The sequence below is a fragment of the Danio aesculapii genome, chromosome 4, assembly GCF_903798145.1.
Source record: "Danio aesculapii chromosome 4, fDanAes4.1, whole genome shotgun sequence".
Classification (NCBI taxonomy): domain Eukaryota; kingdom Metazoa; phylum Chordata; class Actinopteri; order Cypriniformes; family Danionidae; genus Danio; species Danio aesculapii.
The window spans coordinates 14,147,046-14,163,908 of record NC_079438.1 but is presented as its reverse complement, the minus strand read 5'-3'; positions in this window follow the sequence as shown (position 1 = coordinate 14,163,908).

Here is a 16,863-nt window from a genome sequence, read left to right as displayed (position 1 = left end):
GGCTGCTACGTAGACCTTTAGTGTGGATGCAGCTTTGCCACTCTTCAACAGCCCTTGTAAAAAGGTTAAAACCACAGAAACTTTGCATTGCACAGGATTAATATTCAAGTCGCACACCATGAACAAATGACTTCCATCGGTAAGCACAAAGCTTCCTTGTAGAAGCTGCCCTTGCATTAAGAACTGTGTGGATGACTGAAGACTCACATTCTGCTAATAAATGGTTGGTCTCAGCGGCCACACCCATAACTGTAGACGTGCTGGATCTGGATGCCAAATATGACCATCTAGTTGAGACAACAGGTCCCTCCTGCCTGGAAGTTGTCTCGGTTGGTTCAATTCAATTCAATTCACCTTTATTTGTATAGCGCTTATACAATGTAGATTGTGTCAAAGCAGCTTCACATAAAAGGTCACAGTAAATAGGACAGTGTAATTCAGTTTGTAGTGTTTAAGTTCAGTTCAGTTGAGCTCAGTTCAGTGTGGTTTAATAATCACTACTGAGAGTCCAAACACTGAAGAGCAAATCCAACGATGCGCAGCTCTACAGATTCCGAACCATGCAAGCCAGTGGCGACAGCGGAGAGGGAAAAAAAAAAACTTCACTAAAGGCGGAAGTGAAGAAAAAAAACCTTGAGAGAAACCAGGCTCAGTTGGGCACGACCATTTTAATTTTCTCCGCTGGCCAAACGTCTTGTGCAGAGCTGCGGTCTCAGTGGCGGAGGCTGGAAGCTGGCCTCAGCGAAGACTCGTCTCTCTCTGGAGCGTCACAGGAATCAGTCTGGTTCACCAACAACGTTAGGAGCAAGGGAAACCATGGTTTGGACAGCCACCGTAGTGCTATTAGAAGTACATGGTGTCTGCCCTGGGCAAATCCTGTGCAGTGTCTCCCATATCAGAGGTATTGGAGGAAAAGCATAAAGAAGGCAGTTTGGCCAGTCGTGTGACAGCGCATCCTTTCCTAATGGGCTGGACCCTTCCGTCTGAGCAAGCCACAATGGGCAATGAGCTGTGTCTCTCGTTTGCAAATAGGTCTACCTCCGCCCTGTCAAACTCTGTCCAAATGTCTTGGACTACATCTGGATGAAGTCTCCACTCCCCTGGATCGATCTGATTCCTGGACAGAGCATCTGCAGTCTGATTGACTACCCCAGGCAGATAAACAGCCCTTTGTGATGCAAATCGAGGAAGAGACCATGTGAGAATCATGTGCCTGAGACGCAACAAACTCCTGGACCTTGTACCTCCTTGGTGATTCAAATTGAACACTGTTGATGTGTTGTCCGACCGGATTAGGACATGTCGACCCAGGGCCAGCCAAACTGCCCGCATCTCCAACACATTGATATGGTCCCTTGACTTGTCCCTTGACCATCTGCCACTGATACCTCTGTAGTTCCATACTGCCCCCAACCCATAAGGGACGCATCAGTTGTTATAACCTCGCGGCGGGAGGAAACAATCCCTAACAGGACTCCGGCTGTCAAAAAGGCTTGGGACTTCCATTTGCGAAGGGCATGCATGCAACCCTGAGCAACAAGAATTTGTCAAAAGCAATGATGAGATGGGTCTAACCGCAGAAGATTGTTCCATACCTGCAGGGGCCGCAGATGGAACAATCCCAGGGGAATTACACAAGAGGTTGCCGTTAGCATCCTGATCAACCTCAGGAGCGCGCCGTACTGTAGAGATACTCCCAAACGAAACTGGCTCAAGAGGTTCAGGATGTCTGTCGTCTGAAACTGAGATAGGGAGGCATGCAATCGAGACTGAATCGATAGTCATCCCGATGAATGTGATTGACTGTACAGGGGACAAGCAGCTCTTTACTCTGTTCACTGAGAGACCCAGCCTGGTCACATGGTCCAGCAGCAGCTGCGTATTGTGCACCGATTGAGCCCTCGTTTGAGCACACACCAGCCAGTCGTCCAAATATGGCAAGATTCGTACCCCCTGGGCCCAAAGGGGAGATAGGACAGCTTTCATGCATCTTGTAAACACACGGGGGGCTAGGGCGAGACCAAATGGTAGAACTCTGAACTGTTAACTTCTGCTCTTGAAACTGAAACGCAGAAACTTTCTGTGATGCTTGGCAATCGGAACGTGAAAAGATGCATCCGCCAGATCTACAGTTGTGAACCAATCTCCCTCTGCAAAGGACCGAAGAATTTTGGTCACACGTAACATGCGAAAGGGAAGTCTTTTCAGAAATCTGTTCAACCTTATTAAATCCAATATTGGATGAAAACCTCCGTCCCACTTCGGAACCAGAAAATAAGTTGAGTAAAAACCCTCTTTCTGAACCAGAGGATGAACTGCTTCTATTGCTCCCTTTTCCAACAAGGAACATATCTCTCTGGAGAGAGCTGCAGAATGTGCTGGGTCTGTCACGACTGTTGGAATTAGACCCGAAAACTTGGGGGGCCGGCAGCGGAACTGTAGGGTATAACCCTTGCACATGGTTGTCAAAATCCACGTGTCTGACACGTCACAACTGATGGCTTGTGAAACAGCGGACTGCCGGGCCAATCATCTCAGGCCTTAAAATTCCGGCCTTTAGGAGGTGGGGTGGGGGGGTTAGGGGCAATTTAGCACGTTTTTCCAACACCTCTGATACATCTGGCCCAAAAAGATGTCCTGGGACAATAGGAAGGTCCCTCAGTGTCTTTTTACAGTCCTCTGACAATTTAGCCTGAGTGAGCCATACTTGCCTTCTAGCATTTAGTAGTGTTGCTGTAAGGGACCCCAGTTCTCGAGTCACGTGCCCCATAGCAAGCAAGGCTGTCTGTAAAAAGCGTGGAACTGAAGGGTCCACCTCAGCGCCTAGCGAATTAGAGGCAGCCAAAAATTAATTGACAGACAGTATTTTCAGCCCTGGTAATGTAGGAAGCTGACTCGTAAGCCTTCTTCAGAAGGGAATCTGTACGGCCACACTGACCGCTAGGGCATCGGACATTTCCCCTCATTGCTTCATCTGGTGACACTAAAAGCGCCACAACTGTCTGTTCAACTTCAGGGACATTCCTCACACCAATAGACTTTGCCTGAGCCATAGAGGCCAGAGTGCGAGCAGTCTTGGATCATCTTTTGACCATGCCTGCCCCCTTAAGAGCATTTGAAAATTCTGCAATGATATCCTTGCATGCTGGCATAACAAATGTATCCACAGATAGAGGTCTGCGGAAAAACACATTAGATTGAACAGGATGAGCAGGGCCATCATCAAGGCCAAGACGGGCTACTGCCATCCTAAGGACTTCCAATGCATCATCATCTTTGTGTGGGGCATTGTCAGAAGAATGATGAGAGCCATTCTCGGATACAACAGTCCCAGTATGTCTTACTAGTTGGTCATCAGGCCCAGGAACGTCAGCCTGACATTGCTCCTGAAAATGAGAGTCAGAAGCATATGTCGACATAACGTCGAAGAGGGGACTGTGGCCACTTAAAGAGGCAAATGGTGGTTTTTCGCTAGAGGAATGAGAATGAGCTTTCTCAGCAAAGGGCCTAGCAGCAGAGATGTCAGATACTGGATCAGCTGGTTGAAGATTTTGTAACAGGTATCCAGCCGTGTGACTACTGTTTAGGCTAGGTTTCTTACAACGAGGAGCTCCAGAAGCCACCAAAGCGCAACGATTTTTCCCCTCTTTCGGCAACGCTAGACCCGCTGGTAACACAACAGCATCCTGATTGTGGCTCAGCCCAGCCAAACGCATCTGTCTCTCTGACAGGGGCAGTAAACTACAATGCGGGCATGGATCAGTTAGCGTGTCTTTCAGGTGTTGAACGCCGAGACAGGATGGAAAGATATTGTGTCCGTCATCTGGGAGAAGCTCGTTAAGACAGAGATTGCAAGTCATCGGGAAAGCTGTGGAAATAGCATGACTAGCCATGAGAAGGCGTCGAACTGACCAACCAAATACCATGACTAGTACCGTTGGCTAACGTTAACGATATAACACGCGAAAAATCACCCTAACCGTCGATCGAAATTTGGATCTCTGGATGCACCAGAGAGAAACAGAAAACAAGAAAAATGAACACTAGCAAAAATATATTGATAATCGTCCACGTTAGGACTGCTGGACAGAGCGGAGCGTATGCCCAATAACAGCCATGAAAGAGATAAGAAAAAAAAAAACACACACACACTCTGAGTATTAGTAGCGGTAGAAAAAGTAGCCTCCGGATAGCACCGTGAGGTAATTGTCACATAAACACTAAACGCAGTTTGCTGTAAAACCTCCGGATAGTACCATGAGATGATTACCTCGGACATAAAAGTGAGTGTCACTGTGTCCAATCTCCGGATAGTACCGTGAGATATATGCTTATAACTCAGATGCTTACAAAAAATACAGCGTCTCACCCCTGGATAGTACCGCGAGGCAATTGACACTTATATATTACAGCCGAATGTAAGATAATGAAGAAAAACTTACCCGCAGTTCACAATATAATAGAGTGGAACAATCCTAGATCAGTAATTGCACAAAGACAACCCTAGTCCGAAGACGTTAAAAAATCGTCACAGCTCAGGAGGACGAGAAAAACTCGCTGCTCCTACCAAAGAGCTGCACTCGACGACAAAAAATAGTTCAACGACCAAAATCCAAAGGCGTGAAGCAAAAAGAGGCAGGGCGCAGAGCTGTAGTGGATTATATACCTTAGCTCAATTCGCATCACCATGTGACTTTGTTGGTATATTGTTCCTTGGCCTATCCAGCTGCCGCTGCGATTATCCACTGTGTAAACAGCGTCTCTGGCGGTCAGGAGGAATGAAACAGAACTTAAATTCATGCTAACCAACAAATGATCAAAGGAAATATATTAATGTAATTCAAATATATAAAATATGAATTGATGTTTACTTTAAACTTAAATTATATTGTTCTATTAAAATTATTTTTTAAAAGATTTTGTCAATAGATTTTTTTAGAATCATCCACCTTAGTTTTGTGGCTAAAAAGTATAGGTTCAGGCACCGTTTTGGCAGCGGTATCGTTTAAAAGTATCGATTTAGCACCGTATCGAAAAAAAAAACAAACGATACCAACCCTAATTATTCCTAATTCTTTTAAAGTTAAAAACATCTTTCCTTATTAAAAAAGCGACACCTCTTCCAGATTTACCATCATCACTATTATATATAATAACCCCTTGCCACATCTTTTTCAAATCGTCCATTGCATGTTCTATCCAGTTTGTTTCTTGTAAAGCATCTTGCTATATTAAAGTTATTGCAAGACAGAGAGGAGGGAGGGTTTTGAGAAGAGGGAGGAGGAAATAGAGCGGGGATAGCAGAGGTAGAGGGGCGGGGTACATAGCTGGTGGACCTTGGGGTTTGTAGTTCTTTGTCGGAGGAGGGAATTATGAAGGGACAGGAAGTGGTCGTGTGCAGATTTGAATGGCAGACCACGCAGGAAAGAATACGGTATTCTTTGAAAACTCTGTTGTGAAGATCAGTATCCATGGCCCCCCAGTAGAGACACGGATTCCACTGAGTAACGCAAATAGCGCATTTTGCAGAAAATGGTACGTGGTACGTGTAACAATGTGTTCCCCTATAAGGGATGGCCTCCTATGGGGAAAGACTGAACAGATGTTTTCTGTATAACGTGCATATGCTATATGAAATTCAGCTAATGAAAGTTGAAGGGTTGGGAGCTAGCAGTTGATTTAAGTGTAACAATGAATTCGCCACAATCTACCTGTCGTTCTGCCGAGGGAGGTGCTATGGGTGAAAGGAGTGTAGAAAGGTCGATGTCAGCACCTGATAGGATGAGGTTCTTGACGCCGTTGGAGATCGGGGGTGGTTCCAGTACTGGAGCATTATGCGTGTGAGGGACCAAGTCAGCACGTAGTAAGGGGCATACAAAAAGATTTTCAAAATAATTATTTTTAATAAAGTCCAAAAAGTTTTCACAAAAGTTCAAAAAAGAAATAAATGAAACAATTGAAAAATCAATAAACTAAACAAATAAACAAAACTGAGTTCAAACCAACAAACCATGTCTAAACCAAAAACAGAACTCCTCGAAATGACAAGACAGAGCCCATTTATACAAGAGGGACTAGTCCACAATAAACAAGAAGGGGGAGACAAAAACAGACAATTTACAACAAAAAACTAAGCCAAATATCTAATTACAAATATAAATAGTAAAAAATAGTAAAAATCATTAATAAACTTAAACTAAACATCAGCTCTCCCTCCAAGCCATTAAGCCAATGGTATCGGCAGGCGGAACCAAAAGATGGCAATTGGCGGCATGACGGCCCTTTAGTATGTCAGACCACACCCGGGAACTCCATTCCTCATCGGGACTGCAGCACAGTTACTTAAACTCAAAGAAAACTAAATTAACAAAACACACAGTAGAGATAACTAATTTTGTGTGCACCCAAAATAGTAATTAATGTACTGTGAACAATAAAGAAAAATTTCGAGAAACAGAAACGTGTATGTGTCTTATCTAAACCAAATATGAAAGAAACGAAATGTATAAACAATAACTCAATTTAACTTAACCAATAAACAATCTTAAATGAATGTGTATAATGCGCTCTTAATGTGTGGCCACCACACTGGCCATCACAATGCGGAATGGGAAGGGGCGTGGCTGTGGTTAGGGTGAAGGGGGCAGTGCGAAAGAAATGTGAGTAGGAAGAGTAGAATGTTGGGGAGGGTTAGTAATGGAGGTGGCGTGCTTGGTGAACGGATGTAGAGGAGAAAAAGGTGGGGATACTGGAAGAGGGAAAATGAGTAAGGAGAGGAAGGACTGGGCAGAAATAAGCTGGGCTGAAGAGTGAGGGAGGTAGGAAGGGAGAGAGAATTGAGGAGGGTTAAGGGTGGAAGGGATGGCTGGAAGAGTAGGGCTGGAGTTTTCACTGAAATGTGGAGCTGGAGGCCAAGTGAGAAAGTGAGGGATGATGATCTTGCGGAGGCATATGGAGAAGGTGGGTGGCGATTTGGAGTGACAGGAGATGGAGATTGCATGCGTCGTTGGGTCCTTGCTGAAGTAGAGCGGATAGGCCTTTGGCCTCTTATTGGAGCCTCGGTATTGAGTCGGCTTCCAGGCTGAGCTTGGTGTTGTTAAGCCGGGGCTGGTGTTTCTGGGAGAGCTGAGATTTCATTTCTGTCGATGTCGCTGTTGATGATGTGAGAGTAGTTTTGATGCTGCTGTTTTGTTATTTCCGCTGTTGTTGTATTGCTGCTGCTGTTGTTGTTGGTTTGTCGTAGTCAGATGACGGTAATGGAATTGTTGATGGGTTGTAGAGAGATGTTGAATTTTAGAAGCTTGTGAAGAAGCTGGAGCAGTCCTGTCAAGAGCGTTCTTTGGAAAACGAAGATAAGGGAGTGACTTTTTGCTAAGCTTCTTATGGTGAGTTTGGATTAATCTGATTGGCTAACTAATAATTGTAGATGAGAGCAATGTATTGCAATTTATTTGCAATACATTGGTGTAAATGAAGAACTAGTATCAGAAACATTAGTTGTCTTGTAACATTTGATGTAAGATTGTAACAAACTTACAAGATATTTTACCACATGAAATTACCAAGCAGTCTGTTAATGACTTACACTGAGCATAATGGTACGGGGCGTGAGCCTGCCATCCATGGCAACTGCTCATTGGAAGACAGCGCCATTGGGATGGGCCAAACCAGATCACTTAAAAACCTTACGCAACAGTAAAACTTTGCTTTTCGCATTAGCTTGCTCATGGTCACTGCTGCTCTCTGCCCCCTCTCGCCTTGCTTTCGGACACTGCACGCAATCGGGTCACAAACAATTGTCCATGCACCTCTTAAAGTTTAGAAATCGATGAAACCGCAAAAAACTTCTGCAAACCGACTCTTAGTAGAGTCTGTCACCCTGGTAACCCAGGACAACTTCCACTCACAAGCGAGAGAATCCCAAGGACGTCAATGAAGCCGAGTCACCAACCAATCAGGAACGCTGTGTTTCATCGAGGCCAGTCAGCGAAGGAAACTCATAGAAATGTTGTCTCTTGCTGATCTGGTGCAAATTGATCTGAAGCAGTTAAAGATAAGCCAAATCTTTGCTTTTGTGGTTTCTCATGTGTGATTCAAAGATTAGTAAGAAGAGCTAAAAATTAATTCGGGACGGTTGTCAACTCATTTTGCACAAGCACCAGAATAGAGAGCCACTGCTCTGAGGTACTCAAAATAACAAACTATCATACTCAAAATAAATTGCCTTGCTTAAGTTACTTCTCTACTTCAGGAAATCCCTGTAAAAATTTCTTTACAATATTTAAAACAGTTTGATAACTTTGTCATTTAATTTTTCTTGAACAATAAGCACCCTAGGTTGCATAGGAAGTACATTGCAATCAGCCAGATGATAAAAAAAGGGTTGGGGCTTCCTGGGCATTTATTTCATTATTATGCCTTCAATCTCATGCACTGGTCCATCCCTCTTGAGACAGCTCCATCTTGATTTATAGTTGAACAAGCCATCCTACCCCAACCCCCCCCCCCCCCCCCCCCCCTCCACCCCCCCCCCCCCCCCCCCCCACCCCCACCCTTCCACCACCACAATGTCTATCCATCCATCTATTTATTCATTTATTTTGTAAATGTGTTATTTTTGCGGCTGATCTCTCTGAATTTTACTGACAGAATTTTAGGTGCAGGCTAGGACTGTCTTTGCCATTTGCAGATAACATTGTTCTTTTGGCTTCATAGACATGGACCTTCAGCCTGCAGTGGGACGGTTTGCTGCTGAGTGTGACATGGCAGGGAGAGAAACAGCACCTCTAAGTCAGAAACCATGGTGCTTGACTGGAAAAAGGTGGCCATCTCTCCAGTTTGAAGGAGAGTCCTTACCCCAAATTGAGTTCAAGTATCTGCGTTTTTTTCACGAGTAATAGAATGTGAGATTAAAAGATGGATCAGTGCAGCGGCAGCAGTAATGCAGTTGATGTGATTGTCTGTTGTGGTGAAGGAGCTGAGGCGAAAGGCAATGTTCTCAATTTACCGCTCAATCTAGGTTCCTACTCGTACCTATGGTCATGACTGAAAGGACAAGATCTCGGATACAACCGGACACATTTTGCAAAGTGTTATAACCCGCTTGTTTGAGTCGCAACATAAAAGAGACATGAGCCAACAAAATAGCCTGAATGCAAGTTATTTATTATAAAATGTAACTCATAGAACAATCAATCAAAGCAACCAACAAATGTCTAGGGATAATAATTAAGATAAAAAATTAGGATATGATCACAACACTTTAACTACATGATAAAAGTAATGCATAACAAAACCATAAGGTTAAAGAGTCAATGAGATGGCAGGTCTTGAAATGAGGACTCCTGAGTAGCCACAGCGTCCTGGGGTAGCTAACACAACAACTTTTATTTACCCATTGATAAGTAATGCAGGCATCCAATCAGGATTTACCACATACTCCAATCTGGGGTCTTGGGATCATCACAGTGGTATTAATTTTGTAAAACTTAACACCTGTCGATCTGCCTAAATCAGAAATATTCATCATGTTTATATTCTAACTCAAAAAAGTAAATGTAGTAAACTAGAAAGAATCTTGAACCTAAAAAATAAAGAAACGTTACTAATAAAAGATGCAACACAGGACAATTGAATGGGCTTCCTTAACTTGAGGCCCTGGTATACAGCAAACTAACCATCCTGGAGCTCCACCTTCTTTGATGTGCGATGTCTTCAGTGATTTGTTTCTCATTCAGGGATTCAGACAAAGAACATCATCTAAAACAAACACTAGCTACATGAATACACTAGAGAGTGGAGTACAAATGTATCCGCACCTGTACAATAAATTTCAAAGAGATTTTAAGAGCCGCAGACGTGCTGTTTGCCAGATGTTTATGAAACTGTTCTTCTCTCAGCCGCCATCGTGTTTACGGTAAACGCGAGGAATGCAACACATTTACACCCCACCTACTGCAATGTAGGAGTGTTGGAAAACAGTATACCGTCACTCAGCCTTTTCAAACATTATTCAGACATGAAACATCCTGTGCACATGAGAAAATGTTTTGCTGCATTTATGTTATGTGTGCAACTTTTGTCCATGTATTTCTTAAGCTGCGCCGAAGGAGCGAAACTCTGTAGACACTGATCAGATCTGTATGGTTTCCTCTCCAGTGGGAATCCTCTTCTGTGTTTTCATATGTTTCACTGATTAAACCTCTTGTAACAGTGTGAACAATTGTACGGTCTCTCCAGTGTGAATTGTCTGGTGCAGTTTCAATTTTGGAGCTGTAATAAAAATCTTTTCACACTCAAGCACATATACTCTTTCACAGCAGGTGGATCTTCATGTGTTTAGGTCTGAGGAGTTGCTGAAACTCATCTCACACTGATCTGCGGTCACACTAGAGTTTGAGCATACAAAATTCTGTTGTACAGCTCTGCGAAAAGGGGCAGGATTAAACAAGATGATAAGACATTAAAAAAAAGTGAGCGATTGGTCCATATTTTACATTTTGGTCCAGCGAGGTCATGTTTTGATCTGCGATTGGTCTGACACAGTCAAGTGATGTGATTTCGCAGGTCAGAGTTCACCAAGCTTGAACTTTGCAAAGAAGTGAACTGCGAAACTTGATGCAAGAACTTGCATTTCCGGTCTGACGCATTCACGTGCATATGAATGGAAGTCTATGGGGAGAAAAGTCCAGTGTGACCACGGCTTAGGAGCAGGTGAATGGTTCTCTCCAGTGTGGATCCTCATGTGTTGATTAAGGTTTGATGAGTACTTAAAACTCTTCCCACACTGAGGGCATGTGAATGGTTTCTCTCCAGTGTGGATCCTCATGTGTTGATTAAGGTTGATGAGTTGTTAAAACTCTTCCCACACTGAGTGCATTTGAATGGTTTCTCTCCATGTGGATCCTCATGTGTATATTAAGGGATGACGAGCGGATGAAACTCTTCCACACTGAGTGCAAGTGAATGGTTTCTCTCCGGTGTGGATCTTCATGTGTTCATTAAGGCTTGTTGATTGGCTGAAACTCTCCCACACTGATTGCATGTGAATGGTTTCTCTCCAGTGTGGATCCTCATGTGGTGATTAAGGTTTGATGGTTGGGTTGAAACTCTTCCCACAGTGAGTGCATGTGAATGGTTTTTCTCCAGTGTGGATTCTCATGTGTTGATTAAGGGATGATGAGCAGTTAAAACTCTTACCACACTGGATGCATGTGAATGGTTTCTCTTCAGTGTGGATTCTCATGTGTTTTTTAAGGTGTGATGATTGGCTGAAACTCTTCCCACACTGAGTGCATGTGAATGGTTTCTCTCCAGTGTGGATCCTCATGTGTAGATTAAGGTATGACGATTTGCTGAAACGCTTCCCACACTGAGTGCATGTGAATGGTTTCTCTCCAGTGTGGCTCATCATGTGTAGATTAAGGTGTGATGATTGGCTGAAACTCTTCCCACACAGAGTGCATGTGAATGGTTTCTCTCTAGTGTGGATCCTCATGTGTTGATTAAAGTTTGCTGGTTGGCTGAAATTCTTCCCACACAGAGTGCAGGTGAATGGGTTTCTCTCCAGTGTGGATCCTCATGTGTTGATTAAGGTTTGATGATGTGGCTGAAACTCTTCCCACACTGGGTGCATGTGAAGGGTTCTCTCCAGTGTGGATCATCATGTGTTGATTAAGGTGTGATGATTGGCTGAAACTCTTCCCACACTGGGTGCATGTGATGGTTTCTTCTCCAGTTGTGGATCATCATGTGTAGATCAAGGGATGATGAGCGGATGAAACTCTTCCCCACAATGGGTGCATGTGAATGGTTTCTCTCCACTGTGAATCCTCATGTGTAGATTAAAGGATGATGATTGGATGAAACTCTTCCCACACAGAGTGCATGTGAATGGTTTCTCTCCAGTGTGAATCATCTTGTGTAGATTAAGGGATGATGATTTGCTGAAACACTCTTCCCACACTGAGTGCAGTGAATGGTTTCTCTCCAGTGTGGACCCTCATGTGACTATTAAGGGATGATGATGTGCTGAAACTCTTCCCACACTGAGTGCATGTGAATGGTTTCTCTCCAGTGTTTGATCCTCATGTGACTATTAGGGATGATGATTGGCTGAAACTCTTCCCACACTGAGTGCATGTGAAAGATTTCTCTCCAGTGTGGATTTTTTTGTGTTTGCTAAGGGCTGATATTTGGCTGAAAGTCTTCCCACACTGGGTGCATGTGAATGGTTTCTCTCCAGTGTGGATCCTCATGTGTTGATTAAGGGATGATATTTGGCTGAAAGTCTTCCCACACTGGGTGCATGTGAATGGTTTCTCTCCAGTGTGGATCCTCATGTGAATTTTAAGACTGCTTTGTCTTCCAAAACTCTTTCCACACTGAGTGCAGGTGAAACAATTCTTGTCTCTCCTTTTCAAAATACCATCAGTCTGTAATTGACTTTTTTCGTCAATTTTGTCATGATGTTTCTCCTCTTTACTCCCCTCATTTTCTTCAATTAAGTCTGAAATAAAGAAATAAAACATTAGTTTTCATTAAGTCTTAAAAACTCTCTTCAAAAGCTAAAAATGAAAAGACACTGGAAACATTGGCTACACACTGAAATTTTGAGGCACATTAAATGTAAAATAACAATAGTTTCCAGAACCCACAATAGTTGATTAAAACACCAGATCAGACTGACAATATCCGTGATAAGGTGGATTGACTGAAAGGAGACTGCTTCGATGCTGCTTTAGTGATGTTATAACGTTCTAAAGGTAGGGCTGGGTATCGAGTTCAATACTTTTAAGCACCGAGCTGAATCGTCTCGATACTATCGAGTATCGAAAAAAAATAATTTTCGTTCTGTACCAAATTTCAAATACCCAAGGGTATAATCTTGTCACATCAGTGAGCTAGAAACCTGCATCCTTAACGTGCCCGGATTCAAACGCTAGTGATTGGCTGCGGCGAGGCTGTCTTGAAAATCAAGTTATGGCAGTTACGCCCACTCGCACAGAGTCAAATGTCAAATAGTCAAACAGACATACAAAATCAGTTAACTTTTAGGCACTTCTTGCTTGTGTACCGTTAAAGTTACGTTTAAGGCTCCATTTACACTGCCAGTGTAAATGAGACCCAATTCCGATTTTTTGCTCATATAGTGACACAGATCGATCTGTTCTATGACCGGTGTAAACAGAAAAAAATGCATGCATTCGGATATTCAGCGATCGGTTTCAGGTCTCCTTCATATGTGGAAATAAATCAGATATAAAACGGATATGTGACAATGCGAACTGTCATGTACACAGTCAGATCGGATTTATTGAGGCGTTCTGTTCTGATCATAAACTTGTGACAATGTGGTGCTTCTCCGCGGTTTAATGATGTAGAAGGAAAAAGCGTGTGTGGAGATTCCGACGCAGTAAACAACAACAACAACAACAACAACAGAGGAAACATGGAGGAAAGTGTCAGTCGCCACAATTTGCTCCCACCAGACCTGAGATCTCTCTCGTACCCACACATTCCTCTGAATGGCGGAGGACATCATACAGCATATTAACCATAATCGAAAGCTGCGATGACGGCCCTTTCCCACCTTCCCTCCTCCGCCTCAAAATCATTTTAAAGTTGGCCGAACTTCATGTTGTAACTTTTGCTTTTTAATCGCTATTAATACACTCACTGCGGGCTACACATAGAACAACTTTATTCTCTCCAACAACACCAGTGCGCACACAGGCAAAGGCTACATCTTCAACTACACACACACATCAGGGCCATGCCATTACGTAAACTGAGTGGAGGTAAATCTAGACTCAACCATTCACTACTTATACTACGCTTCGCATATTTCGGCAGAGCTATAAACAAGACGGTTCTTCTTCCATCATGGCTAGTGTGGCACAGATGCTAGAAACACGTGTATGCATGCATCGTAAATTGTACAGCAAGTGTAAAGACATGAATTGGATATGGGTCACAATAAAAAGAACGTGTAACGGACAGACAAAAAAAATCTGATATTGGCAACAATTAGAATTCTGTATCAAGACCTGACAGTGTAAACGGAGCCTAAGTTTGGTGCGGGTAAATTTATTAATCTTTTTTGGACCTAACGTATGCTGTGCAACGTTATGTACTGTTTCGATGGCTTAAAATACCTAGCTAAGTTGACACTAAAATACTTAAGGTTAACAGTAAATGATGAAGTTTACGTCACCATTAAACTTATCTTATTAAATGTCCTTACCCTTGGCTGCATTAACAGCTTAATGCATTAGTTTAATTTATATATATATATTGCGCAATCAAAAATATTAAAAAAAATAATATAATAATTAAGCAACATTTTTTATTTCAAACGTTTAAACTGTAAACTGTCAATACTATTACCACAATTACAAAAGGAAAACTGAATATTTCATTAAATCACACACTGGACAATTTAAAAATATTTAATCCTGATGTCAGTGTCATGTGATCTTTGCAGTTATAGCGAGTAGAATGTTTGGCTAAAAAGTTGTAAAACTGTAAATTGTTACTGTCAATTCAGTTCCAATTTAGTAACTAATGTATTAGGATGTTTCTTGCTATGATTTATTGTTATTTCTACACTGTAAAATGTTTTTAAACGTTTTAAAAACTATATTAAACTAAACCTATGCACAACATCTGTCCAGGTTGATGTCCTCAGCAGTAAATACATGGAGCACGTTTAAACAAATGTTATTGTAAGGAAAATAATTAAACCATAATGATAAATAGAGTTTGACCCTTTTGAATTAAAAGTTTAAGGTTTTATTAAGATGGATTGTTGGTGATTGTATGGGTTTTGGCCAGATTGGGTAGCAAAACACGAACAAAGGAAAATGAAGACTTGTTTAAAAAAAGATTTAAGACTACAACACAATATTTCAGTAATTTAAGCCTTTTTAAAGCCTAAATTTTGATTTGGAATTTAAGACATTTTAAGACCCCACAGAAACCCTGTTTTAAACACAATAGACCTGGTAATTAGTTATTATAATATTGATGTAATTCTAGATACTATCTGTGAGAACTAGTAACAACTTCTAGAAACAAGTTTAATCCTATAGAGAGGTTGATGACAAAAGGGGAATTGTGATCAACATGACATTGGCAAATGGAAAGTACAAAGCCAACACTATCACTGTAATAGCAGATATCTTCTGTGAGAATACTGTAGGTCAAATATCTTCAGCTCAGTTAAACTTTTTTTTATTTATTGTTTTTATTTATTTTATATAGCACCAGTGCTTAAGGACACTTTACAAAACAGTAGGAGAACAAGAAGCATTAATAATAAGAAGGTAGAGAAGATGAGAGAATAATAATACATAAAACGAAAGACAAAGACATGTGAACAAGTAGAAGGAAAGAAACTCATTCCTGTCTTTCAATGAGTGCTTATGTGCATTTAGGAGAACGAGGCAGCACACTCACACTCATCACATTCTTATTATTAAAATATATCTGAATGAGGATCAAATGACTGAGTTGGTCTTTGAGAATGAAAACTAACCTGTTGTTCCTGCAGATCTTCCTGTTTGACTCTGAATGTTTCTTCAATCTTCACATCTTCACTCTCCTCTTTAATAAACGGCATCTTTATAACAGTGTGGAGATCAGTCGCTTCAGCAGTTCAGCAGGAGTTTTCTCTGCGTTTGTTTATTTTAAACAGGACACTTTATCCTGTTGAAAAAATAAATAAAACAATGAACAGAAACAAATAACTTCTCTTCAACACTTGCTTCAACACTTTCTATTGAGAGTAATTAACAAAAAGAAATCAGGTACATCTGAGCAAGAAACAATAACCACAAATGAGCTGATTAAAACTAGAACTCCATTTCTTATATATAATGATGTATACTTAGAGTGGAAATGACATTATGCTCTAAATTAAACCTTTATTAAAACACTTATTACACACTTTACTGTTGCTTATTCAAACTTTATTCAGGTATGTTCTTGATTGTTTTGTTGTTTATTATTTTATTATCTGCTTACAGCAACGTGTAGCACTTATTTGCACGAGACAAGAATTTCCTTCGGGGACAAATAAAGTTTATCCTATCTTATTAAAACAATAGACCTCACTGTGAGTAAAATAGTACTTCGTTTGATTAAGGGTTAAAATAATATTGTCAACAGCAGGTACTTTAGCATTAAATGAACAACCTGAAACTTTAATCAGTCGGTTTACATCTGTGTAAAATATTTAAAACAAACTTTTCTCCATTTCAATCACAGTGTTGGAGTGGCGCAGCCTTATGACGTCACACCACCACGACCAAATTAAAAGTCTTTTTTTGTTTAGCTTTTCCCCCACTTACTCTTAGTCATGACTTATTAATACATTCTCCCCCCGTTTCTACTTTCTACTTTATCTGCTTTCTGTTATGTATTTGTAAGACCTATCTATATCACTATTTCTTTTAATTGAAAAAAAAAAAACATTTACCCCCACTAGATCTTTGCCTTCTGGTAGGTTGGTAAGAGGTTGCATTTTCTTTAAACAGTTGCATTTCTTTCTTTATCCATAGCTTTAACTCATTCACTTGCATTCACTGATGTTACCGCCTCTTTGTATGTTTGAATGGGGAAACATCAAATTCTCCAAAATTGCCTGCCAGCTTCCAACCTATATGTAATAGGTTGAAACTTATTTTGGCTACAGTCCATTTTTCAGGATAAAAACAATATTTACAACCAAATAAACAAACAAACAAAAACTAAATAGTTTTAAAAAAGGCTTTTAAAATGACTAAAGAACTTAATACAACGTTGAACAATGCATCCACACATGTTTAGATTTGATACATTATAATGTTAGCATTCAGATAT